General features: G+C 43.2%; 1 protein-coding gene and 1 long non-coding RNA gene across 2 annotated transcripts in view; one reads left to right on the forward strand and one right to left on the reverse strand.

Moving 5' to 3' along the window:
- UACA (uveal autoantigen with coiled-coil domains and ankyrin repeats) overlaps window positions 1-7,404 on the reverse strand; it is a 99,944-nt gene extending 92,540 nt beyond the window's left edge. Inside the window, exon 1 of the mRNA XM_027123490.1 lies at window positions 7,284-7,404. The gene's annotated coding sequence lies outside the window, so the exon portion shown is untranslated. The remainder of the gene's footprint in view (window positions 1-7,283) is intronic.
- Window positions 7,405-14,418: 7,014 nt separating this feature from the next.
- LOC113629200 (uncharacterized) lies at window positions 14,419-27,097 on the forward strand. The gene is made up of 3 exons (XR_003436433.1): window positions 14,419-14,495; window positions 24,053-26,232; window positions 26,434-27,097. It is a non-coding gene; the product is annotated as an uncharacterized LOC113629200 (long non-coding RNA).
- The last annotated feature ends 215 nt before the right edge of the window (window positions 27,098-27,312 follow it).

Below are 27,312 nucleotides of genomic sequence, written 5' to 3' on the forward strand. Positions count from 1 at the left end.
CTCCCTATTGCTATTTTATGAATGCTATTGCTACAAGCAAAATATATAAAATAACTAATCAATTAAAATACCAACACATTCTGGACTTCAAAAGAGTTACATTTTAATTTTGTCATACTAGGGAGAAGCATTACCTATTATGCTCCATAAACTTCAGAACCATCCCCAGATCTAAACAACAATTAAGAACAGTTCCTTTGAACAGTTCCCTTAGGAGGGTGTGGTTCATGAATTAGCCTAAGATCAAGGCATAGCATTTTAAGCCTAAACTAAAAGGGATCTTTCTTCCACTCCTGAGACAGGAAGAGAATAACAAACTCTCAAGATGCAGCAGCTCTTCGGCTCATAACTCTGAAGTGACACTTGTCAAGTCAACAAATACAAATAAGTCTGACAACCCAGAGGGCTGGGCTCTGATTAGCCAAGTAAGTCCTAATTAAAGTAACCTTAGGGAATCCACAAATATGAATCACAGCAAACCCCTAACAACAACAAAGCTCACACTACCACCTGAACCCTTATGGCCAGAAAGCTCCCATCCAATATCACATTGCTGCAAGTCAACACTAGATGTCAACCCTTTCAATGTTTTCATTTAAATCATACTTCTCTCCAAAAAAAAAACGGAGGTGACATAACAAATCTCACTACCATACTTCCCATAACAAAAGTAGGAAATAAACCAGAGGAAGGGACTGTTAGAACAACCACTATTGCTGTCCTGGGTTTGAAATTTGGCTTTCCACTTCCTAACAGCCAGGGCAAATCAAAAATGGAAACCATTAGTGACAGCTCTAATATGGGGAAAGGAAGAGGCACAGCAGGTTCTTCACAGAAGTTTTCCTGATGCTGCATTCTAGAACACATTTCTCATACAGGTGTGGCATTACATACAGGACAGTGAGCAGTGTAGCAGTCAATTTCTCACCTACATTTACCCTTGTAGTATTTAGAAATACCTTGTTCAGTGTCCAGAATGGTCACGCATTCACTCAGCAATTGTTGGTTAGTCACAGGTGATGTGTGAGGCAGTGCAGGGGAAACAAGGGAACAAGGTAGGTGAGGGGCTTTGCTGTCATGGAGCTTAATTCTCACAAGCATGGTGGAAGGGAGGAGAAAATGTAAACACACAAATAAGTAACCAAGATAAATTCAAATAGTGGTATGTGAGGAAAACAGAAAGTCACGTGTTAGAGAACAAGAGAGGAGAGGCTACTGTAGAATGGGTGGTCAAGGAAGGTCTCTTGGAGAAGTGACTTTGAACTCAAGTCTGGAGGACTGAAGGGAGGCTTCCAAGTGTCTATGTGGAGGCAGAACACTACAGGCAGAGGAAACAGCAAATGCACAGGCCCTAAGTGGAGGTCCAACTTAGCAAGTTGAAGGAGCACATTGAAGACCAGCGTTACTGCAGCGTAAGGGGGGAAGTATAGGAGCAAGATGAGTTTGGAGAGGCAGGCTGGGGCCACAGCCTTGTGGGTCAAAGTAAGGATTTTGGATTGTTTTCTAACAGGAAGCTAGTTAAGGTTCTAATAGGAAGTTAATTAAGCAGGGGATGTTGGGATCTTATTTATATACCCCAAAGATCTTTCTGTTTCTACAGAAAAAACTGATCATAAATGACCAAGAGGGAAAGCAGAAGGGTATGAAGAGGATTGGGTTATAGTCTAGGGATAGAACTGACTTGCTAGTAGATTGGATACAGAGAGGATAATACCTTAGACAGCTAGGTGGACCGTGGTGCCATTGACTGAGTGGGAATGACTACAGGAGCTGTGTTTCAAAGGGGAAGTTAAGGGTTTTATTTTGGTCATGCTGGTTTGAACTTCCCATTGGGCGTCCAAGTGGGGCTATATCAAGTAGACAGCCTAAACAGCAACAGTGAAACTCATTGGAGAGGTGGGGCTGGAGACACAGATTTGGGAATCAAGGGCAAAGAAATAGACTTTAAGGCCATGGGACCAGATGAGCTCTGTTATGGAAGAGGGCCAAAGGCCAAGACATGGATACTGCAACATTTAGAAAACAAGCAGAGGAGAAGGCAAGGAGGAGGAGACTAAGAAGGAATGGCTAGAGAGCAGGCAGAAAACCAGAGGGTGGTGATGCAGCACCCAAGAGAGGATGGTTTTTCAAAGTTCAGCCTTGCCAAGTAGCGCTGAAAGTTGGAGAAGCATGAAGACAGATGAGAGACCATTGGGTTTGGCGTCATGGACGGTACTAATAGCCTTGACAAACAGTTTCCCTCAGTTTGGGCTAAAGTAGGTTAAAGACAGAATGGAAGGTAATGGGGTAGAGACTATAATCAATGTGGTGTGAAGGGGAGCAGAGAAATGGGGATAGTAGCTGGAGGGTGAAAAGAGGTCAGCAGAAGTCTTTTTAAGGTGGGAGCTACTAAAATATTTTTGTAAGCTGGGAGGAGAAGGATCCAGTAGAGGGGGAAGGACGGATGAAACAGAGAATGGGGATATTCGTACAGATTAAGTCCTTGAGAAGGTGAAAAAGGGGTCTGATTCCTCACATGGAAGCTTGAACCCATCATCTGTAGTAACAGGAAGGAAGGCAGAAAATACAGGTACAGATATGTATAGGTTGGTATATTTAGCAGAAGGAAAAAAAGAAGGTCTCAACTGGGTTGCTTCTCTTTTCTCATGAATCATGATCATCAGTTAAAGGAAAGATGGGCAGTGAAGAAACAGGGCTTTCGGAAGTTTCAGGAGAAAGGAGAAAGTATGAAATAGCCAATATCTTTCAGTCTTACAACTCCAAAATATCAGCTTGATCTTCCTGATCTAAGAGATCCTCAATGCTATTCTGGGAGTATGAAGATAAATACTCAACTAATCTCTTTCTACCAGCAAAGGGATCCACTCAGACAGGGACCACCAATATCTAAACCACCAAGCAGCAAATATTGGTTAATTTGTGTTCCTGAGCTGTATAGGGATTGGTCAAAATATTTGTCCACCAAAATACCACATCTTACCTTATTGTGTGTATGTACCTCACAGCACAAAGTGCTGCTACTACTGTTACTACATGATAACTAAAATTTATTGAGATACTACCATGTACCAAGCACTGTGCCAAGTTCTTTACCTGTGTTATTTCTTTAATACTCCCAACAACGAAGCGAGCAGCATGTCCTATTATTATCTCAGTTTTATAAGTGATGAATCTGAAGTTTACAAAGGCTAAATTATGTCAATATGAGAGACCATGAAGTTGTCCAGGAGATGGGAAGGACAGAGAGTCAGCAATTATTAATCATGCCACGTAATTACAAAAGTAGTTTGTAAATAAATGTAAAACCAAATCCTAATCAGTTATTCATGCTTGTTAATAATTTGCCCATAGAGAAAAAAAAATCTCTAAAACCAAAACTGAAATCAAAGACCTATACCTGTAGATGGATAGGATTCACTATAGAAAGTCACAATACTTCAGAAAGTCCAACACTGAAAAATGGGAATTTAGAAACCCCTGTTGACTCAGCAAAGTCTGTCAAAGAGACTGAAAGACTGAACAAGTGATGTAATGTTGGTGATTTAACAGCTGGCATTGTTTTTTGGTGGGGGGAATCCTGGTTGGCAGTGATTGCCAGTCTCCATGGTATAAATACTCCCACCTCGGAGTTCAAGCTAGCATGGAGTTCAACCAGCTCGTAAAAATCCCTTAAAATTTACAAATCAACTGTTATAGGTTAGCTCCAGCACATCACTGGAAAAAACTAGTAAGAGCCCTTCTGGCACCACCAGACCTCATGCTTCCTTGGGTACGTCTAGCAACGATAACTTTGAGATCTCAGAATTTCAATTGGTCTGACATTATAGGCCCTCTCCTATGGGCCAAATGAATGAACTAAAAAGAAAACTCTAGCCATGAAGAATACTGATTCTAATGTATTTTTGATATTATGGTTAGGAATGGGTGCAAGAGACCATCTTGTTCCAGTGTTTGTCTTTTGTTCATATTTTCTCTCTTTTTTCCAAAATATTGAAATAATGAAGTGAATAAGATATAATCACATATAGAGATTCAGAGTGGTCACTTCCTGTGTTTCAACATCTCTGTGTAATTCCAGGCCTATGCTCTTAAAGCAGTAGTTATACGGCTTCCTCAAGTACGTGCTGAGAAGTTGGTGTTGACTTACTGGATAATGTGACTGAGTTTTCTGTATGAAAACAATTCACACAGAGAGATTTAGCTTAATATCACCTTAAACAAAGGATTCATTGACCTTCTAGTTTCAGTTTTAAGACTATGAATATTCACCAGAGTGGTGCATTTATAAAGTCATGGGTGATTGTTATGTGAACTTTCAAAAGTATGTCTTCCCAGTTTCATTCCTGGTTCATGTCAGAACAAGTATGGTTTACAGTCCAGGGCTGAAACAAGACTCTAGGGTGGAATCAAGTTTTCTTTCAGACATGTTCCCCAGATTTTAATTTTTTTGCCAATGTTCCTGATATTGTAGGAGCACTGCGTTCTCTTGTCCACTTTAAACAAAAATCTAGTCAACGCTGTCCAAAATTGAGATGCTAAATACATATTTCAAAAAACAATTGAAATAGCAAACAGCATCATTAAAAACAGGAAAAATTAAGCAACATGAGAGTTTGTGATTGAGAAAATTAATTAATTCAATACTACCTTTTTAAAAGATTTTTTTGATGTGGACTATTGTTTTTTTATAAATTTATTTATTTGGCTGCATTGGGTCTTCATTGCTGCGCGTGGACTTCCTCTAGCTGCGGGGAGCAGGGGCTACACTTGGTCACGGAGCGCGGGCTTTTCACTGCGGTGGCTTCTCTTTGTGGAGCTTGGGCTCTAGGTGCGTGGGCTTCAGTAGTTGTGGCTCACAGGCTTAGCTGCTCCGCGGCATGTGGGATCTTCCTGGACCAGGGCTCGAAACCGTGTCCCCTGCATTGGAGGTGGACTCTTAACCACGGCACCACCAGGGAAGTCCCTGATGTGGACCATTTTTAAAGTCTTTATTGAATTTGTTACAATATCACTTCTGTTTTATGTTTTGGTTTTTTGGCTGCGAGTCACGTGGGATCTTATCTCCCTGACCAGGGATCAAAACTGCACCCCTGCATTCGGAAGGTGAAGTCTTAACCACTGGACTGCCACGGAAGTCCCTTATTGAGTACCTTTCAAGTGTCAGGCATTGTTCAGACTCCTTGAGATTAATCATTGTTCCTGAGGGACAAAGAACCGAAAGTGAGAAGTGCCCACGTGGCTGGAACAGAATGAAAAAGGGCAAGAGATGGATATGAACTGAGAGATGTAAGGTGGAGTGGAAAGTTACATCATGTACTTCCCAGAAGGATATTATAAGGGCTCCAGACTTTTCTCTGAGGGACATGGGAAACCACATCGGGGCTTTGCAGTAATCCAAGTGAGAGGCAGTAGTGACCAGACCAGGGTAGTAGCAGTAGAGAAGTGATCAGATTCTGGATATACTTTGAAGATTAAGCTGATAAAAATTTCTGATGAATTGATAGGAAAGACGAGAGAGCCAATTAGGAATTGGAGCAACTAGAAGTTGTCATCACTGAGGTGAGGAAGGCTGTGGGTGGACCAGGTTGTGGCACAGGGACTAGAGTGAGGTGAAAGCCAGGAGGTGGATTTAAGAGATTTTGGAGAAAGAATTAATAGCCTTTGATGACTGACTTGGATGTAGTGGGTGGAAGAGTGGAAAGTTAATGATGACTTCCTGGTTTTTAACTTGCACACCTGGGTGAAATAATGTTACATTTTACTGAAAGGGCACAGCAGGAGCAGCAACAAGTTTGTGAGGTAAGACAGTTTGCTCAGCTTGGGATATGTTGAGCTGGAGTTGCCTATACTGCATCCTTATCTAGTAGCATGGAGGCTATTCGGGTCTGGAGCTAAAGATAAAATCTCAGATGTTGTCAGCAAATATAAATGGTAATCTGAGTCACAGGAATAGATAAGAAGGTCCAGGAAAGGTGTAGAGTAAGCCAAGCCTAGGACAGAGCCTAAGGAATGGCAGCTTTTAGAGGATGGATGGAGAAACCTAGGCCAGCAAACTCTAGGGCCACAGAGGCCAAATGTCAGTAAATATTAAGTGCAAGTGATATAGACAGAAGCCAACAGCCACTTTCCTTCTGACATCCTCACACAGAGCACAGCTTGTCAAACACTCAGAACACTTCTGAGCCACACCTCTGCCCAATCTTCACTCAGGAGAGAGCAAATAAACCTGAGGGGCTGGACACAGCAAGGCTGTGTTTGCACCGTTGATCACAATTATTTGGGACATTTATTTGCTTTTATATCTTGGTGTTTCAATGAAACAAGGTGCAGAGAAGTTGATTATTATAGCAGTAAATCCTCTATACTAGCAAATGCTCAACCCATTGATATGAGAACCATGGGTTTAGCTACATGATGGGGAAGGTCTGTGTAATGATGTTTCCACAAAGAGCTCACACGCGATCCAGTGACTCTTAGAGGTCCTGCATGCTGATCTCCATGGCGTCTGTACTACACGCATGACATATCTGTTGGCAACCGAATGGCTCAGTTCAAAGCTGAGGCTAGCAAATTTGGGGTCGAGGGATCGTTAGTCTGTTCCTCATCTGTAGCCACATCTTGGACTATTCCCTTTGCACTTAATGTACAACTTCTGTCCATGGTTCAACATTCTTCTCAAATCTGGCTGCCATCACAAATCCTTCCTTCCTTGACCGTTTCAGCCTATGGGTCGTTCTCCTTCCTATGAACTTTTATCACAGTTTCTTTGTTCATCTGGTTCTTGATGATATCTGGTTTGAGATTAACTTTACTCTTGATCTTATTTCACCTCTGAGTTATTTGCTGTCATTAGGAAGAATATGGAAGGCCTTGACATCTTCTATTCATTCCCCTGGAAGCTCACATCCACCTCTGTCCTTGGCATAGGTAATAACTAATTACCCATTATATATATAATATAGACATATATATAATCATATATAAACATGATTGTATCATGTTTATAGTGTTAAGGTCAAAAGTCATCCTACTCAGGACCAGTTACAGTCTGAAGCAATTCGTTAATTATTGAGGAAGGCATAGAAAAATAAGCTAAGATCATGTCTAGGCCAGGTACAATACAACGGTTTCATTTATTTCTTACATTTTAATGTAAAATTCAACAAATCAAAGAATTGCACATTACATAATGATGATGTGCCAGTTATTGAGTTATTGCTTCTCATCTCCAAATCTACTCTTCATTGCCCAGCAAACCAGACGCTGTAAACACTTCTCTTTACCTGATGGCATGATGTTAAGCTTTGTCAGTAGAGGGTTCTGGAGGGACACTGCAAAAAAGCAGGAGAAAGGGACTTCCTTTACTGGTTCGGATGTGCTTTCTTTTCTTCTTACTCTTGTGGCTTTCCTGTAGCAGAGGAAGAGGGGCGGGGTTGGTGGAGGCATACTCACCTCAAGCCAGTTTCCGTGGCACCCTACAGGCACTTCTGTGGAGTTCCACGAGCACCTTAGCTGACTTTCCAGTGAGACCAGCAGCACTCCCATGGGCAGCTCCTCAACAAGTTTTTCAAGTGCTGCCAGCCCCAGCCTGTAATACCTCAATGAATTCCTGTGCCATTCACTGGGTTACAGCTATAAGGCTTTATCTCAGCCTCGGGAGTGGGGACTCTCCAAATTTGTCCCTTCCTTGGGTACTCTGCCTCAGCCCTGGAGTAGGTCCTAGGCCGCTCCCTGTATCTGCTGTTCCAGTATTCTTCAAAGTTTGCTCTACCCCTGAGTTGCTAGTTCTCTGTTATGAGTTAATCATTCTTTATATTAAACCTCCCCTGTTCATAGTACCATGTGGTTTCTGCCTCCTACCCTGAATGACAAAGGTAGAAGGAGAGAGGATCATTTCATACAACTCCCTCACTTTATAGGTAAGGAGATTAGACCAGAGGGACCAGAAAAGTAAATGCCTTGCCCAAGTCACACAGCTAGTGAGCACTAGAATCAGAGGAAGTGACATCACCTAATAGTCCTTCAAGTAGTGATTTCACTCGACTAAACAGGCATAATGGATACAATGACTGAGTGGATTAATGAATTAAGGCTCTGAGAACAAGGCTTTGTTGGGGTAGATCAGGAAAGAGAAAGTATAAAGGCCCAGGAGTCTTTGATATTAATGAAGAAAGTTATCACTGAAACAAGAAAAGTACACAGTTAGGAGAGGCCAAGACCTCTTAGCAAAGAATTCGCTAATTGCTTCACAATGGAACAGGCTAAACCAATAGATTGACTTCAGGCCACAGATGGCCAGGGGGTTGGCTGCAGTTTCTTTCTTTTTTTTTTTTTTTTTCACATCTTTATTTGAGTATAAATGCTTTATAATGTTGTGTTAGTTTCTGCTGTACAAGAAAGTGAATCAGCTATACGTATACATATATCCCCATATCCCCTCCCTCTTGAGCCTCCCTCCCACCCTCCGTATCCCATCCCTCTAGGTCATCACAAAGCATGAGTTGATCTCCTTGTGCTATGCAGCAGCTTCCCACTAGCCATCCATTTTACATTTGGTAGTGTGTATATGTCCATGCCACTCTCTCACTTCGCCCCAGCTTCCCCTTCCCCCTCCCCGCCCCCTGTGCCCTCAAGTGGGTTCTCTGCCTGCGTCTTTATTCCTGCCCTGCCACTAGGTTCATCAGTACCACTTTTTAAAATTCCATATATACGCGTTAGCATATGGTATTTATTTTTCTCTTTCGGCTTACTTTACTCTGTATGACAGATTCTAGGTCCATCAACCTCACTTCAAATAATTCAGTTTCGTTCCTTTTTATGTGAGTAATATTCTATTGTATATATGTGCCACATCTTCTTTATCCATTCATCTGTCGATGGACATTTAGGTTGCTTCCATGCCCTGGCTATTGTAAATAGTGTTGCAATGAACATTGTGCTACATGTGTCTTTTTGAATTATGGTTTTCTCAAGGTATATGCTCAGTAGTGGGATTGCTGGGTCATATGGTAGTTCTATTTTCAGTTTTTTAAGGAACTTCCATACTGTTCTCCATAGTGGCTGTATCAATTTACATTCCCACCAACAGTGCAGGAGGGTTCCCTTTTCACCACACCCTCTCCAGCATTTATTGTTTCTAGATTTTTTGATGATGGCCATTCTGACTGGGGTGAGTTTATACCTCATTGTGGTTTTGATTTGTATTTCTCTAATGATTAGTGATGTTGAGCCCCTTTTCATGTATTTGTTGGCCATCTGTATGTGTTCTTTGGAGAAATGTCTATTTAGGTCTTCCGCCCATTTTTGGATTGGGTTGTTTGTTTTTTTGAGATTGAGCTGCATGAGCTGCTTGTATATTTTGGAGATTAATCCTTTGTCAGTTGCTTCGTTTGCAGATATTTTCTCCCATTCTGAGGGTTGTCTTTTCATCTTATTTATGGTTTCCTTTGCTGTGCAAAAGCTTTTAAGTTTCATTAGGTCCCATTTGTTTATTTTTGTTTTTATTTCCCTTACTCTAGGAGATGGGTCAAAAAGGATCTTGCTGTGATTTATGTCATAGAGTGTTCTGCCTATGTTTTCCTCTAAGAGTTTTATAGTGTCTGGCATTACATGTAGGTCTTTAATCCATTTTGAGTTTATTTTTGTGTATGGTGTTAGGGTGTGTTCCAATTTCTTCATTTTACATGTGTCTATCCATTTTTCCCAGCACCACTTATTGAAGAGGCTGTCTTTTCTCAATTGTATATTCTTGCCTCCTTTATCAAAGGTAAGGTGACCATATGTGTGTGGGTTTATGTCTGGGCTTTCTATCCTTCCCATTGATCTATATTTCTGTTTTTGTGCCAATACCATATTGTCCTGATTACTGTAGCTTTGTAATATAGTCTGAAGTCAGGGACCTTGATTCCTCCAGCTCTGTTTTTCTTTCTTAAGTTTGTTTTGGATATTTGGGATATTTTGTGTTACCATACAAATTGTAACGTTTCTTGTTCCAGTTCTGTGAAAAATGCTTTGTAATTTAATAGGGATTGCACTGAACCTGTAGATTGCTTTGAGTAGTATAGTCATTTTCACAATATTGATTCTTCCAATACAGGAGCATCGTATATATCTCCATTTGTTTACGTTATCTTTGATTTCTTTCATCAGTGTTTTATAGTTTTTTGAGTACAGGTCTTTTGTCTCCTTAGGTAGGTTTATTCCTAGGTATTTTATTCTTTTTGTTGTGGTGGTAAATGGGATTATTTCCTTAATTTTTCTTTCTGATCTTTCATTGTTAGTGTGTGTATAAGAATGCAAGAGATTTCTGTGCATTAGTTTTGTATCCTGCAACCTTACCAAATTCATTGATTAGTTCTAGTAGTTTTCTGGTGGCATCTTTAGAATTTTCTATGTATAGTATCATGTCATTGTCAAACAGTGACAGTTTTACTTCTTCTTTTCCAATTTGTATTGTTTTTATTTCTTTTTCTTCTCTGATTTATGTGGCTAGGACTTCCAATACTATGCTGAATAATAGTGGTGAGTGTGGACATCCTTGTCTTATTGCTGATCTTAGAGGAAATGCGTTCAGTTTTTCACCATTGAGAATGATGTTTGTTGTGGGTTTGTCATATATGGCTTTTATTATTTGAGGTAGGTTCCCTCTATGCCCAATTTCTGGAGAGCTATTATCATAAATGGGTGTTGAATTTTGTCAAAAACTTTTTCTGCATCTCTTGAGATGATCATATGGGTTTTATTCTTTAATTTGTTAATATGGTGTATCACATTGATTGTTTTGCATATATTGAAGAATCCTTGCATCCCTGGGATAATCCCACTTGATCATGGTGTATGATCTTTTTAATGTGTTGTTGGATTCTGTTTGCTAGTATTTTGTTGAGGATTTTTGGGTCTATGTTCATCAGTGATATTGGTCTATAATTTTCTTTTTTTGTGATATCTTTGTCTGTTTTTGGTATCAGGGTGATGGTGGCCTTCAACACGCTTGGGAGTGTTCCTCCCTTTGCAATTTTTTGGAAGAATCTGAGAAGGATAGGTATTAGCTGTTCTCCAAATGTTTGATAGAATTCACCTGTGAAGCCGTCTGGCCCTGGACTTTTGTTTGTTGGAAGATTTTAAATTACAGATTCAATTTCATTATCTGTGATTGGTCTGTTTATAATATCTAATTCTTCCTGGTTCAATCTTGGAAAGTTGCACTTTCCAAGAATTTGTCCATTTCTTCCAGGTAGTCCATTTTATTGGCATAGAGTTGCCTGTAGTAGTCTCTTATGATCTTTTTTATTTCTGTGGTTTCAGTTGTAATCTCTCCTTTTGCATTTCTAATTTTATTTTATTTTTTTAATTTATTTTTATTTTTAATTTTATTTTATATTTTTTGCGGTACACGGGCCTCTCACTGCTGTGGCCTCTCCCGTTGTGGAGACAGGCTCCAGACGTGCAGGCTCAGCAGCCATGGCTCATGGGCCTAGCCGCTCCGCGGCATGTGGGATCTTCCCGGACCGGGGCACGAACCCGTGTCCCCTGCATCGGCAGGCGGACTCTCAACCACTGTGCCACCAGGGAAGCCCCATTTCTAATTTTATTAATTTGAGTCCTCTCTCTTTTTTTCTTGATGAGTCTGGCTAAAGGTTTATCAATTTTGTTTATCTTCTCAAAGAACCAGCTTTTAGTTTATTGATCTTTGCTACTGTTTTCTTCATTTCTATTTCTTTTATTTCTGCTCTGATCTTTATGATTTCTTTCCTTCTACTAACTTTGGGTTTTCTTTGTTCTTCTTTTTCTAGTTGCTTTAGGTGTAAGGTTAGATTGTTTAGTTGAGATTTTTCTTGTTTCTTGAGGTGAGCTTGAATTGCTATGAACTTCCCTCCTAGAACTGCTTTTGCTGCATCCCATAGGTTTTGGGTCATTGTGTTTTCATTGTCATTTGTTTGTAGGTATATTTTTATTTCTTCTTTGATTTCTTCAGTGATCTCTTGGTTATTTAGCAATGCACTGTTTAGCCGCCATGTATTTGTGTTTTTTACATTTTTTTTTTCCTGTAATTGATTTCTAATCTCATAGCATTGTGGTTGGAAAAGATGCTTGATGTGATTTTAATTTTCTTAAATTTTCAAGGCTTGATTTGTGACCCAAGATGTGATCTATTCTGGAGAACATTCTGTGTGCACTTGAGAAGAAAGTGTATCCTTCTGCTTTTGGGTGGCATGTCCTAAAAATATCTATTAAGTCTATCTGGTCTATTGTGTCATTTAAAGCTTGTGTTTCCTTATTTATTTTCTGTCTGGATGAACTGTCTACTGGTGTAGGTACGATGTTAAAGTTCCCCACTATTATTGTGTTACTCGATGGTTGTTAGCATTTGCCTTATGTATTGAGGTGCTCCTCTGTTGGGTGCATAAATATTTATAATTGTTATGTTTTCTTCTTGGATTGATCCCTTGATCATTATGTAGTGTCCTTCCTTATCTCTTGTAACAGTCTTTATTTTAGAATCTATTTTATCTTATATGAGTATTGCTCCTCCAGCTTTCTTGTGATTTCCATTTGCATGGAATATCTTTTTCCATCCCATCACTTTCAGTCTGTATGTGTCCCTAGGTCTGAAGTGGGTTTCTTGTAGACAGCATATATAAGGGTCCTGTTTTTGTATCCATTCAGACAGTCTATATCCTTTGGTTGGAGCATTTAATCCATTTACCTTCAAGGCAATTATTGATATGTATGTTCTTATTATCATTTTCTTAATTGATTTGGGTTTGTTTTTGTGGGTCTTTTTCATCACTTGTGTTTCCCACTTAGAGAAGCTCCTTTAGCATTTGTTGTAAAGTTGGTTTGGTGGTGTGAGTTCTTGTAGCTTTTGCTTGTCTGTAAAGCTTTTGATTTCTCTGTTGAATCTGAATGAGATCCTTCCTGGGTAGAGTAATCTTGGTTGTACGTTTTTCCCTTTCTTCACTTTAAATATGTCCTGCCACTCCCTTCTGGCTTGCAGAGTTTCTGCTGAAAGATCAGCTGTTAACCTTATGGGGATTCCCTTGTATGTTATTTGTTGCTTTTCCCTTGCTGCTTTTAATATTTTTCTTTGTATTTAATTTTTGATAGTTTGTTTAATATGTGTCTCGACATGTTTCTCTTTGGGTTTACCCTATATGGCACTCTCTGAGCTTCCTGGACTTGATTATTTCCTTTCCCATGTTAGGGAAGTTTTCAACTATAATCTCTTCAAATATTTTCTCAGATCCTTTCTTTTTCTCTTCTTCTTCTGAGATTGCTATAATTCGAATGTTGGTGCATTTAACGTTGTCCCAGAAGTCTCTGAGACTGTCCTCAATTCTTTTCAGTGTTTTTTCTTAATTCTGCTCCCCAGCAGTTATTTCCACCATTTTATCTTCCAGTTCACTTATCTGTTATTCTGTTATTATCAGTTATTCTGCTATTGATTCCTTCTAGAGTATTTTTAATTTCATTATTGTGTTGTTCATCACTGTTTGTTTGCTCTTTAGTTCTTTGAGATCCTTATTAAACGTTTCTTGTATTTTCTTCACTCTGTTGCTGAGATTTTGGATCATCTTTACTATCATTACTCTGAATTCTTTTTCAGGTAGGTTGCCTATTTCATCTTCATTCATTTGGTCTTGCTCCTTCATCTGTAACATATTTTTTGTTGTTTCAATTTTTTTTTTTTTGATGGGTGGGGCTGTATTCCTGTCTTACTGGTTGCTTGGCCTGAGGCATCCAGCACTGGAGTTTACTGACAGTTGGGTGGAGCCAGGTCTTGGTGCTGAGATGAGGACCTCCAGGAGGCCTCACACAGATTAATATTCCCTGGGGTCTGAGGTTCTCTGTTAGTCCAGCAGTTTGGACTCGGGGCTCCCACCACAGGAGCTTGGGCCCAACCTCTGGCCTAGGAACCAAGATCCCAGAAGCCATGTGGTGTGGCAAAAAGAAAAGAAAAGAAACAAAGGAGCAGTACAATAACAGAATACAAAATGAAATTAAATTAAAATTAGAAAGATAAAAAATATATTAGGAAAAATAAAAATATAACTGAAACAACTGCAACAAGGTAAAACAAAACCACAACAGAATAAAGAGAAAAATAAAGGAGGGGGAGCAAACCAAAAGGAGCAGAACAAGAACAAAGTGTAAAGAATAAAATAAAATTAGAAAAATAAAAGATTTATTAGAAAAAATAAAAATATAAATGTATCAACAACAAGGTAAAACAGAACCCCAACCTAAAAGAAAAAAAAACACAAAGTGCTGGGGCTATGGTGGGCGGAGTTTAGGCGGGGGTGGGGGGGTGGGGGTGGGACTTAGGCAGGGGTGGGGTTTAGGGTGGGGCAGGACCTAGGCAGGGCTGGGGTGGAGGGGTGTGGTGGGGTGATGTTTAAGTGTGGGGCGGGGCCTCTGCTTAGGACCTGCACCGAAGGGGAGAGGCAGCACATCCAAAGGGGGGCTTCCAGAGTGTGGAGTTCCGGAGTTTGGCGGTAGGGCTCTGGGTGAGGGTGTGTGGGTGGGGTTCAGGCCAGCGCAGTTGGAGGGAGGGGGTTTCCGAGTGTAGAGGTGGGGCCCTGGGTGGGGGTGTAGGGGCTGGGCTTGGGGTCTGCATGGCAGGAGGGAGGCTCTGAGGGCAGAGGATTAGGTCCGGGAGCCTGTTGGGACCTAAGTGGACAGGGAAAGCGCTGGCTGCGTTCCCTTCCGTTCCTCTGCCCACCTCCCCCAGGGTCTCCCACGAAGCCACTGGACCCCTATCCGTGGGTGTGTCCTGCTGGATGTAGGAATTCCTCCACTCCCCCAGCTGCCCCTTAGGGGTGCCGGTCCTGTAGGTCTGGCATTTACTTTTGCTCCCCCTTCCCTCCCTCTCACTCCCTCAGGATCCAGGCGGCTGGGGGGGGGGGATCCTGAGGGGGGGTCTCAGTGGGCAGAGGATCAGGCCTGGGATCTCAGCAGGCTCCCTGGGGGCCGAGGTGGGCAGGGAAAATGGTGGCCATGCTCCCTTTTGATCCTCTGCCCTCCCAATGGTCCCCCCCTTCCTCCTGTGGGCGTGGCATGCCTTCCCCTCCCCCAGCCTCCCCTCAGGGGCACCAGTCCTGTTCCGCCTCCACTTCTCCTCCCCCTTCACTTTCCCCCATGCCACATGTCCTACCCGATTGCTGGGGGTTCCTCCCGTCCCCTTAGGTGTCCATGGTCCCCCAACAGTGCATGGTAGTTGCCCTAGTTGTGCGGAGACTCGAATTTCGTGTCTGCCTAGTCTGCCATCTTGACTCTGCCCCTGAAGGTAATTTCTTAAGGGCATTTGCCTTCCAGGTTCCTGAGCCTGGGGCATCCTTGGCCAAAAGTCATGTCTATGTATCCCAGTGCCCACCCACTGTCTTTTCAGATCACCCAGACTGTCTGAATAGTCACCCGATGGTGACAGCTTCCTGGAAGGGTCCCAACCTAATTGGTTTGTGGTATCCTAGAGAAGGCAGCTCTCTATTGTGGGTGAACCCTAATGGCACTGGAGAGGGGCCCTCCAGAACCAGCCCCATCTCCCACTGACACTCATGAGACCCCCACAATCCACAAAGCAATGGTTTGGATTTTGTAATTAATAGTTTGTCTTTTATAAGATGGTTTTGGCATAGGGGGTGCCAATACACAGTCTCTTTGAAGCATTGGCGGGGGTCCAGGAGTTGCTTCTAGTTTTTAAGTAGGGCATGTTTGGATAGCAAGAAAAGGAAGGCCTGTCTAGCATTGTGATTAGAATAAGAAGGTGGTAGGAAGGGTTAGCCTCAGGGAAACTTATTTTATACAAGTTGTTTTGGCAAGTTCAGTAAAAGGGAGGGAATTCCAGGGGTAACAGGACAGAGTGGAAAGTACACTAGCCTTGAAGTCCAGCTCCCACATGCCAAGTCCCGGCTCTGCTACTAACTGGTTGTATGATCCTGGGCAAGTCACTTCACCATGGGAGCCTCAATACTCTCCACTATGAAAGGTTGAACAAAATGATTTCTGGACCCCAGCAACAACATTCTATGAGACTATGGGATTCAGAGGCTCCTGGAAGGAAATAGGAAAGCCCCCCTCCTCTTCATCCACTGCTCCCTTCAAGAAGTTGACTACTGTGTGTTGCAGAGTGAATGTTATTCTTTAAAAGAATGAGGGTTTCACTTGTATCTATCTAGGAACAAATGGCCCAAAATGCTTTTTGTGCCCATTCATTCATTAAATTATTCTCTGAGCACCTTCCAGGGCTGAGGAAAGCCGGCAAGTCCAAATCATCTTTCAGGTTCACACTCAAAGCTCTCCTCTACAATGCTTTCCTGCTCACTGGCACACTTTCCTTCTTTTCTGTAGTCATAGCATTTAGCATCTGTTCAACTCATTTCATAATTCATCCTATAACCCATAGAATTTACCAGTTAAATTGTTACTTTATGTATCTCAAGCCTTGCTCTCACAGCCTTATTTCATTAATTCATTAATCCATTTATAGAGACATTTGTCATGTCTCTATAACTAGACTGTGAGAGCTCAAGGGTAGGAACTGGATCTTATGCTTTGTATCTCCCACAGAGTCAAGTTCAGTGTCCTGTTCACCGTTAGTGCTCAATTAATGATCCTTAACTGATTGGTTCATTAGCACTGTGGATGTACAAAGGCATGAAAGAGGAAGCTCTTGTCCTCAAGAAGGATTCAGTCTAAATGAAGGATACAGTCCAACCTGAAGAGTTACATGACAATGCAAGCAATATCCCTTGGCCTGTGATTCATTGTAAATAAATGCAGTAGGCCAGTGATTCCCAAACTTTGTACCTTGAATCCCTTGTAATTTATGGGTTGAATTGAGCATCAAAAATCCATATAAGATGGGCTTCCCTGGTGGCGCAGTGGTTGAGAGTCCGCCTGCCGATGCAGGGGACATGGGTTCATGCCCCGGTCTGGGAAGATCCCACATGCCGCAGAGCGGCTAGGCCTGTGAGCCATGGACACTGAGCCTGCGCGTCCGGAGCCTGTGCTCCGCAACGGGAGAGGACACAACAGTGAGAGGCCCGCGTACTGCAATAAAAAAAAAAAAATCCATATAAGATGACTCAGACACATCTCAGAAGGTGCATATATTTGCTGTTCAAATATATGTTATGATTGGCGAAATATATAGCTACTTAAAAGCCTGGGATTCTATGCTATCCTTTAGTCATCATGAATTTTTATAATAGGTTCTAAAAGAACAATTATTGTCATGTGGGTTATGAGAACATTTTGTTGAAGTTAAAAAAGAGAAATTATCATACCCAAATAGGGTTGTTCAAACCACTGGCATAGACAGCCAAAATTTAGAAAAGAAAATGAACATATTAGCCTAGGTGGGTCAAAGGATGTTTGTTTTTTTTTTTTCCTGAAAGAGATGGGATTTGAATTGATCCTTGAATAATGATTAAGTTTTTAACAGCAAGGGCATATCTGAGGTTCAACACATTTCACATGTCCCAATGTATATAAAAGAAGAAAGGCCACAAGACTCATACCTACATGCTACAGTTCTCTCCATGACAGGTCATGATACTTCAAGAGCAGAAAGTACAGAGATGAACTGGAGCATAGGTGGATGTAGACCTCACGTTACTTAACTTAAAGAACATCCAGAAAATTAGCAAAGGCACGAGAAACCATTCACCTTAGCAATGTATACCAATCAATCAGACTTTAAAACTTACTTGTTTCCGATTATTTTTTAAGTGCATCTTCTAAGCACTGTAGACAACTGTACACATCCTCAAAAGTTAATGAGGGAAACGTGTACAAGGAATTATGTATACAGGATTGTACTGAAGTACAATGGCTTTTATTTGTCATCAAAAGTGGATGGAGAAATGGGTATTAGTCCAAGATTTTCCAACAAACTAGCTGTGAATCACTTCTTGGGCACAAGTCACATCATTTTTCTAGGCTTTGATCCGACATAATGAGGGGTTGGACCAAAGAATCTTTCAGGTCTCTTCCTGTTGGCACGTTTCTGCCTTTTGGATGGTGACTGTGGTAGGAAGAGCCATCTGTCCGCAGGGGAGCTGGATGGTCCCACTGCTCAGGCCTCTGTCCTAGGAGAAGTGGACAAGGGAGTTACCCAAAATGGTGAGCAGAGGAAAAGCAGATGACTTTCCCAACGCATCTGCAAAAAGTCCCGAAAGGCTCTCATTCCTACAGTAATCCTTTTGTGAAAGTTGTTCTCTTTGCAAGAGGTAACACTTCACACTCTCCCTTTCTGACTTTTTCCTTTAGGTTAAAATTTGCCAGGGAGCCTGATTTCTTTCTTTCTTTCTTTCAACTTGGTTTCACTCACATCACAGCTGCTTGTTCACTCCCCTGCACTCTGGAAGGAGATCACATAAATTGACCTAGGTCTTTTGGAAGACTTTTCTGCATGAAGGATCACAGGCTTGAAAATATTCATACCCCTTTATCTTATAATCCTAAGATAGCAATCTTAAGGAAGTAATTCTATAATAAATGTCATTAAACATTCAGGATAAAGATGTTCATCATCAAGTTGTATAATTTATAATTGTAAAATATTAGAAGCAACCTCAGAAGAGGGGGATGGTTAAGTCGTAGATTATTGAAGCGATGAAATATTGTGTTGACAAATGGTCTTAAAGAGTTTGAAATAAAAACTTGGAGACTGCTTATTTTCCAAAGTGATAAGTGGCGAGAGTGGGAGACAAAATTGATTGTATGCTATGATTTTAACACTGTAAACCAAAAAAATGAATAAAAAATATCCAAAAAAAAATCAAAATGTTAGCAGTGGTATTTCTGGAGGCTGGGATTCTTTCTGGCTCCTATTCATCTATTTTTTTATCAATAAGCTCTTATTATCAGAATAAAAATATGATTCAAATATAAAGAAACAAAATGACAAAATATTAACAATGAAACCTCCTAATGAAGGGAATACGATTGTTATTTATTTTCTTCTTAATATTTTTCTGCATTTTCCAAGTTATATATTATTTATATAATCAAAGAAAAATAATTTAAGACAGCCCATGGTGCAGGAGACCCTCCCAGGATGATTCTCATGGGGCTCCCACACCAATTCCCCACCTCCACGGTGGGCCTGATGAAATGGTGGAGTACAGCTCATCAGCAGCTCAATGGCCTGCCAAAGTGACCCAGGCCAGAAGGTGCTCTACTGTGCTTGTCTCTAAATTTAGACTACAGGTGGCAGGAAGGACACAGGAGGAAGTATGAAGACCCAAGGGGGTGGCTGCTTAGCAAGTCTCAGAAACTTAAATCCAGGTTGTGCTGTTGAATGGAAACGGCACTTCCAAACTTCTTGGCCAACCAGTGCCGCTTGTTTATCCTGAGAACTGGAGGTGGACTCACCAGTCCACATGAATGCCCAGCCCATGTACCACCAGCAAGAGTCAGCCGAGGCCAGTTGCCAGCTGGACAGGTGACTCCATTAGAGATGTAGGGGTGTGCTCTGCCCCTTCCCTCTGCTGCTCTAAAGACAGGCAGACTCCAGCTGCTGGGAGGTCAGATTCCCAGCAGATTCCAGGCTGGACAAAACCCAGGAAACAGGAGTTCTGCCCTTCATCACAAACATCTGGCTCTGCAGTGGGAGGCACATTTGTCTTCCAGCTCTTCCACTAACTAGCTGGGGGACCTTGGACAAGTGGCATGATTTGTGCCTCAGTTTCCCCATTTATCCTCGAGATGGGACCTGGCATATAGCTGATGCTTGATAAATGATGATAAAGGGTAAGATAGGGTGGGTCTCATCAAGCAGGCCCCTGGGGAATGCTCACGTCGGCTTCTCCCCCTTGAGAAGAGACATATGGTACGGCATTCCCTTGCCCTACCACACCCATACCCCGCTTACCTCAGACCAGTTCTCTTCTGTCCGAGGAGGCACTTTTCTGGCTTTCCTCTTGGTAGGCAGACACAAAATGGACAACCCAGCCTACAATTAGGCATTACTCAGTCTTGTCTCCAGTGTCACCAGCCCAACTTCATTCAATACCTGTTCAAACACATGTTAAAGAAATAGGTAATAAGCAGAGCTGGAAACGTATGTGAAAGACCCAGTACTTGCCCTTACCAAGCTCACTGCTCAGCCAGAGGAGAGAGAACTAGTTATGATTGAAAGTGCTACGTATGAAGCAGAAGCCTGTACCAAGTGCTCCCTGGGGGCCTCGGATTGAGGGGATGGGAGAGGGGGATGGGAAGGGTGAGACAAATCTTCACCTTTTTTTTTTTTTTCGGTACACGGGCCTCTCACTGTTGTGGCCTCTCCTGTTGCGGAGCACAGGCTCCGGATGCGCAGGCTCAGCGGCCTTGGCTCGCGGGCCCAGCCGCTCTGCGGCATGTGGGATCTTCCTGGACCGGGGCACGAACCCACGTCCCCTGCATCGGCAGGCGCACTCGCAACCACTGTGCCACCAGGGAAACCCCAAATCTTCACCTTTGAAGGGATGCTGGAGGAGGAGCAATCTGCCTGACAAATGGTTCACAGTTGAATGAGAACTAAAGGAAGAGGACCTGGTGACAAGAAAGGGAAAATTTGCCTGTTCCAGGGATAGAGTGAAGAAAGCCGGGAGCAGGGAGTGGAGACCCTAAATGTCAGCAAGAGAGTGTGTGCTGTCGGGGAGAGGGGCTGGAGCACCTGTCCGGGGGGTCAGGCATGGGAGATGGTGCAGAGATGCTGTTAGGAAACCAGTGGAGGCTGAGGTGAGCCTTTGAGTTGTTATGGGGTTAAACAGAGACACACTGCAAGGTGCAGGGAGCAGAGGAATCCTGGGAAATAAGCTGCAGGACTCTTAAGAAATCCCAGGGAGAGCTTTGTTGTCACAGGCGGGGGGCTGGGGGGCTGGTCAAGAGCTAAGCTGGCAGGAGCCCGCCTAATGGCAGGGTTGGGGACAGCAGAGCTTCCACTACTGGTGGGCAGGGTAACAGGAGCTGCTTTTCTCTATCTGGCTCACAATCTTGCTTCCTCTAACATATTTCTGTCCTCGTCGTAAGCGTGATGTTATTACGTTATCTTTAAAGATCTGGAAAGGCCCCCACCCCCATTTCCCACCAGCCCTACCCTGCTACACTGCCTCTGGTCACACACAGTGGAGTCCAGGCTTGAGCCAAGTGTAACCAGCCCACAACAGCCAAGAGGACCCCAGGGGACCTTAAACATAAAAGGAAAACGACAGCACATCAAGGCATTCCCAAGGGGCCAGCCAAGTGAATGTTGAACCCATGCACATTTCTCAAAGCACGCGAAGAGGGATAGGAGAGCTCCCCTTGGGTGGGCCTGAGGGAAAAGATAAACAGAAAGGAAAGTCAGCATTCAGGCGAGACGGATGCAGGGAAAATGTCAGAGCACCCTGTGAGATGGAATAGTGTACCCACAGCTCTCTGTCACTTTGGATCCAAGGCTACAAGGGTCCCTGGTACCACAGGGGCTTCCTTTCAACTACTGGAGTAGAGACAGGGGCATATCAGGAGCCAGCCCTGGTGACCAGTCCACCCTGGGAATTCAAGCAGAGGAGGGCGCATGGCGTCAACTGATGCCTGGGTTTTGTGGATGTAGAGGGCGAGTGTGTGTGTGTGTGTGTGTGTGTGTGTGTGTGTGTGTGTGTGTTTGTGTGTGTGTGTGTGTGTGTGTGTGTGTTTAAAATGGAGTTTGCCCACCTGCTGATCAGGCCCACCAGTAACAACTGCTCCAGCAGTTGGGGATTTGGGGGCTTCCTCTGAGCCCAGTGTAGCTTATTTAAGTCATCTGTCTGCTGGAACTTAGTTACAACGAAGGTTTAGTAGGATTCTTCCTGTGGCTGCTGTGGTTAAACAGAGATTCCTTGTAAATGAAATCTGAAGAGTAAGTCAAAATAAGCCCGGTGGGGCTTCCCTGGTGGCGCAGTGGTTGAGAGTCCGCCTGCCGATGCAGGGGACACGGGTTCGTGCCCCGGTCCGGGAAGATCCCACATGCCGCAGAGCGGCTGGGCCCGTGAGCCATGGCCGCTGAGCCTGCGCGTCCGGAGCCTGTGCTCCGCAACGGGAGAGGCCACAGCAGTGAGAGGCCCGCGTACCGCCCCCCCCAAAAAAAAAATAAAAAAATAAGGCCGGAAAACTAGGGATGAGTAACTCCAGGATGAAGCGTGAGCTGGGCGGAGAGGATATCTATGTGGAGCACACAGGCCAGAGTCAAGGAGGCGGTGGCTTCCTCAGCCCTGAGCCAGGGTATGGCATCCTGCCCTCTCCCCATCCCACCACTGTTCTATAGGGAGTGGGTCTTCTTTACAGAATTCTTGAGCATGATTGAACTTCAGTAATCATAGTCAAGCCCCCTTGTTTGTCAAAGTACAATTTTTTTTATTGCTTTCTTTTTCAAAAGCACCACTGCTCATTAGAGAAAAGTTAGAAAATAGAGACAAGTGAAAAGAAGAAATGGTAAAATACCCATAATCTCACCTACTTTGAACGATCACCAATAACACCATGTTAGATAAGTAAAGTATCCCCCTAGATAAATAAAGATTTCTTTTTACAATTTGTATAGCATTTTACACCATGAACACCATGTTTGATAATTAGAATACCCTCCTCAGGAAATATATATCTGTATATATGTTATTATATATAAGAAATATATATTGTACTATATATAATATATAAGGTACTATATGTATTATGTATAATATAATTATATACACACACACAAATGTATCTTTTTAAAGCAAAAATGGGTTCATCCTGTCTATACTGTTATTGTGATTTTTTCCCCTGTCTTTTACCTAACATTTTCTGTGGTTGTAGATACATTTCTCAACATCATTTTAATGCCTGCATACATTTCTATTACCTGAAGTACTAAGTTTTTTTAACCAGTCCCCCGTTGCTAAACACTTAGGTTATTCCAACTTTTTCTCTATTAATAACAGTGTTGTAAAGAACATTCATGCAGCTAAATATTTGCATAAATTCTTAATGCTTTTTTGTAATCCATTCCCAGAAGTCAAATTGCTTGCAGCTTCTTGATTTCCATATGTTAGGAAAATGAAACCCAGAGACTGGCCAAAAGTACTACAGAAAGTATAAAAGGTGGTGGGGTGGCAGAACAGACAACCCAGGACCAGAGCCCGGGCCTACCGGCTGTTTGCCCTGTGCGAGACGAGGAAGGGACTCGCCAGATTCCTCTGACAGTTGGTGTCAGAGGATGGGGGCCAGCTGTGCAAATGGGGGATACAAATGTAGTACAACTTCTTGTAAAAGCAAAGGCTCTGAATTCAGAGTCATCTATGGGAGCTACTCATCTCCTAGAGACCCAGGTCTGGGGTGCTCTTGGGATGTGTACTACATGTATCAGACCTGTCAGCATTTACCTCCTTGGATGTTGCGTCTGCATCCCTTCTTTCTCTCCTGCTGGCCACCGGCAGGATGAACTGGGATATAAATGTTTTTTGAAGTTTTATAGGAATTTCCTTGCCTATTACACAGTGGATACTTCTCACTTAACATCTCTGCCCTGAAGGTATTTGGAGGACAATTCAAAGGCCTCAGAACAGAAAAACAAATTTTCGTATTTGTTAGAAAGCAGGGTAAGATTCCTCCCATCCACCACCCCCCACCCCACCCTCCTAGTACAATTTAAACTGAGCCACCTAGTGACCAAATCTGTAAACCAATGACCTTCCCCACTGAGGAGGGAGGTGGCTGGGTAGGAAGGGGTGCTGGGTCAGGCAATAGAGGAATACAGGGGCGGGGCGGGGGTGGTGTAGAAGAAAGGAGAGGGCATGCAGTGAGTCGACAGAGGGTTAGCCTGGGAGTGAGCAGACTGGGCTCCAGCTCTGCCAGTGCTGTGTGGCTTTGAAGAAGTTGCTTTCCTACTCTGGTCCCGTTTCTTCATCAATTAACCAGGGGCACCAGACCAGATGAGTTCTAGTGTCCCTTTCTGCTTTAGCTGCTCCGCTGTTTTCCTCCCTCATTTGATAAAATGTGTTTAGTAACATGGTTTAGAGCATTCCTTTTATGACTTCTGACAATCTTTTGTGTTTTCTGAATCTTATAGATGAGTATTGATCCTGCACTAATGCCATGGAAAGACTCCAAGGCAAACTTTGATGTTCTGATGCCGGTGTCGAAGTCCTTCAGTCACCTCTCCTATAGCAACAAGCCCTCGTTTCTAGTTGACCACGCCCCCTGTATTTAAAACCTAGCACATGGGGGCCCCTAGGAGTGAGGAATGTCCGCCTCACACATACTTGGATACTTCCCCACTTCTTCCTCCTTTCTGCAATGCCTTTGGGTCACCGGGGACTACAGAGTTGGCAGGGAGATTTCATCCAACATGGCAGCCTAATCAAGGGTTATACTGAAAAGCGCTCTAAGCCCCTCCCATTCTCAACCAGAAAGATCACCATGTCTGCCCTGAGGAAGGAATGTGGGAAGCAGTGGCATCACCATTTCTCACCCTCCGCGACCTTCTCTATGAAAACCAGCATGTTTGTTCCGGTTCCAGCTTTCCGAAGGGTTCCTGTGCTCCACGATGGAGATACAGAAAACCAGCTGTCTCAAGGAAGATGAGCTGAGGGGGAAGGAGGGGTTGTAAAGCAGGGCTGCCTGGCACCCGAAGCCTGCTCACAGCTTGGAGGCAAGTTGTCTCCTATCACCTGTACACTTGACTTCCTCAGATTTTCTCCTCTTAGGTGGTGGCTTATCCTCTCCAAGCCTTCTCTTTATGTTCATTTAAAATTTTCTCCCGCGTCACATTTTGCTTTGAGGAGGTAGGGTGGGTACTCACAGGGCGATTGGCTCCAGGCCTCTGTTTATCCATCAGGAGGATGCTGGCTGGATCATTTATGGCCCGGAAATTGGAACTTCAAAGAGAATCCGCTATCTTCTGGCAACAAAAGATTTAGAAGCTGGCACACAGGGAAATGTTTGATATTTCCCCTCATTCTTTCCATGGGAATACAAAGTAAAGCAAGTTCAAAATGGCTATTAGTGGAACTGTAAGATGTGGAGTAGAAAACCCCAGCAGGGTTTGAAAGCAGACTTCCGAGACCTGGAAGGAGCATGCAGCTCAGTTCGTGGCTGTGTGAGTACTGGACACGCCAAGATCTAGAACTGGGAAGCTGGAGCTATACTTTCAGCCTTGTCACTCACTGAGAAAGTCACTTCCCCTCTCTGGGCCTCAGTTTCCCCATCTGTTATCTGCCCTGCCCACCTCAAAGGGTCTTGGGGATGATCTAATGAGAGAAAGGATGTGAACATGCATTGGAAAGAAGGCTCAAGAGCTATATAAAAGGAGGGAATGATTGTTTGTTTTCGTAAGTGGAGTTGTCTCTTTGCCATCACTGCTGGAGAGCTGTTTGGACCATAAGTATTTGGCCTCTGAACTTTCTCTCTGGACCGGAGCAGCTGTGGGTGGCAGGAATGTGGGGAGGGAGGAAATATCAGAGTTAGCAAGCATGGGCCTCAGTCTAGGACTTGGCCAGGTTTCTAGGGGGAAAAAAAAAGTCTCAAGTAGCTCTTTGTGGTCATGAAGAACACACTTATGTGATTGTTTTGAATGTTTTAGAGTCTGAAGAAAATCTTTAAGGGACATATCATAATGGACAACAATAGAGTTACTCATCGAACCAAGGCTGCACAAAACCACACGGAATGGGGAATAGAAGAAATTATCTAAACAGTTCAACACTCCTCATCCTTCTCACATGTACACGCACGCAGGTGCAGAGATTATTTCATCCACCATGATTCAAATAGCAGTTTGAACTCTTCCCTCTTTGCACCTACTCAGAGCCTTTCCAGTCTTCAAAGTGCTTCCCAATTTCTTTGTCATTTTATACTCTGTGCCAAGCACAGTATCTGGCACTCAGTAAGTTTCTGATCAATGAAGTACCAACCAGTCTGGCGTATATGGTTACAGAAGTGGCCCCCAATGAATCATGCCTCTCTGAATCCATGTCCTTGTGTAGGTTCTTCTACATTGACTCTAGGCTTGGCCACATGATTTGCTTTGGCACCAACAGGACCTTAGCAAACGTGATACAAACAGGGGCTTGAAAAACACATCAGAACGTGCACACCATATGAAGTAGCCTGTGCCAGGCTGCTGGAGACGCATGGCCAGTCATCAGCCAGCTCCAACTGCCATTCATGTGAGCGAGGCCGTTTTAGGCCCTCCATTCCCTATCAAGCCACCAGACGTCTGCAGCCAAAGTCAGCAGAATGCTTGCCCAGGTGAGCTCAGCCCCAGTTGTTGACCCATAGAATCATAAGAAAATATAACTGTAGTTTTAAGCCACTGAATTTTAGTGTTGGCATGTTATACAGTAACAGATAATTGAGATACTACTTCTTTGTAAAAAATATAGAGAGACACCTTTAGATTAGGAATGATAAATAGGTTACATCTCATCTATTAACTTTATTGATTCGTAGTGCTTTCCTGGAAGGCTGTGTTGAGAAGAATTTGAGGACAACTTAACGGAAAAGAAAGCCAAGGTTCCAGTAACGTGTGCAGAGAACATGGGCGGGAATAGTGGCAATACGTCTGGTTAGATTTGCCATCCTTGTTCCATATTATCAATCAGAGATCAATGAATAACGAAAGCAGAATAACCAAAGTTAAATGTTAAGTGGGCTAATTGGAAAGGGGATTTTCCAATGAATTAGGTAACATCTCCCTGGAACAGTGATGAACTCAACCAGATTTAATGACATCACCAGCGAACACAGTTCTGTGACTAAGGAAAGCCACAATGTGGGACTCCAGCTGGTGACCCAGGTTTCCTGGGGGCAGTCACAAGTGGCTTTATTATGGCCACAGATCTCTTCATCAGCTTCATAGGCCCAGAAACACAGTCCTGCTAGTGCATCTGGAGCTGACTGGGCTCTTGGGAAGAGATCTACAAGAACCACATTCATGGGATACTGACAGCAAAATAAAATGTGAGGACATTCCAAGGGTTCAACAAAGCTTATCTGCTCCCCAGACTAAATTAGTCATCAAAAAGGCTCAGTCCGGGCTTCCCTGGTGGCGCAGTGGTTGAGAGTCCGCCTGCTGATGCAGGGACACGGGTTCGTGCCCCGGTCCGGGAAGATCCCACATGCCGCGGAGCAGCTGGGCCCGTGAGCCATGGCCGCTGAGCCTGCGCGTCCGGAGCCTGTGCTCCGCAACGGAAGAGGCCACAGTGGTGAGAGGCCCGCGTACCGCAAAAAAAAAAAAAAAAAAAGGTAAAAAAGACTCAGTCCCACGAAGAGGATGGAATGAGAGGAAAGGAAGTGGGAAGGTTCAGAGCGAATATTTCACATGAGTCA

Source organism: Aethalodelphis obliquidens, unplaced genomic scaffold (assembly GCF_003676395.1).
Source record: "Aethalodelphis obliquidens isolate GAN/ISIS:26980383/991018 unplaced genomic scaffold, ASM367639v1 scaffold26, whole genome shotgun sequence".
NCBI lineage: Eukaryota > Metazoa > Chordata > Mammalia > Artiodactyla > Delphinidae > Aethalodelphis > Aethalodelphis obliquidens.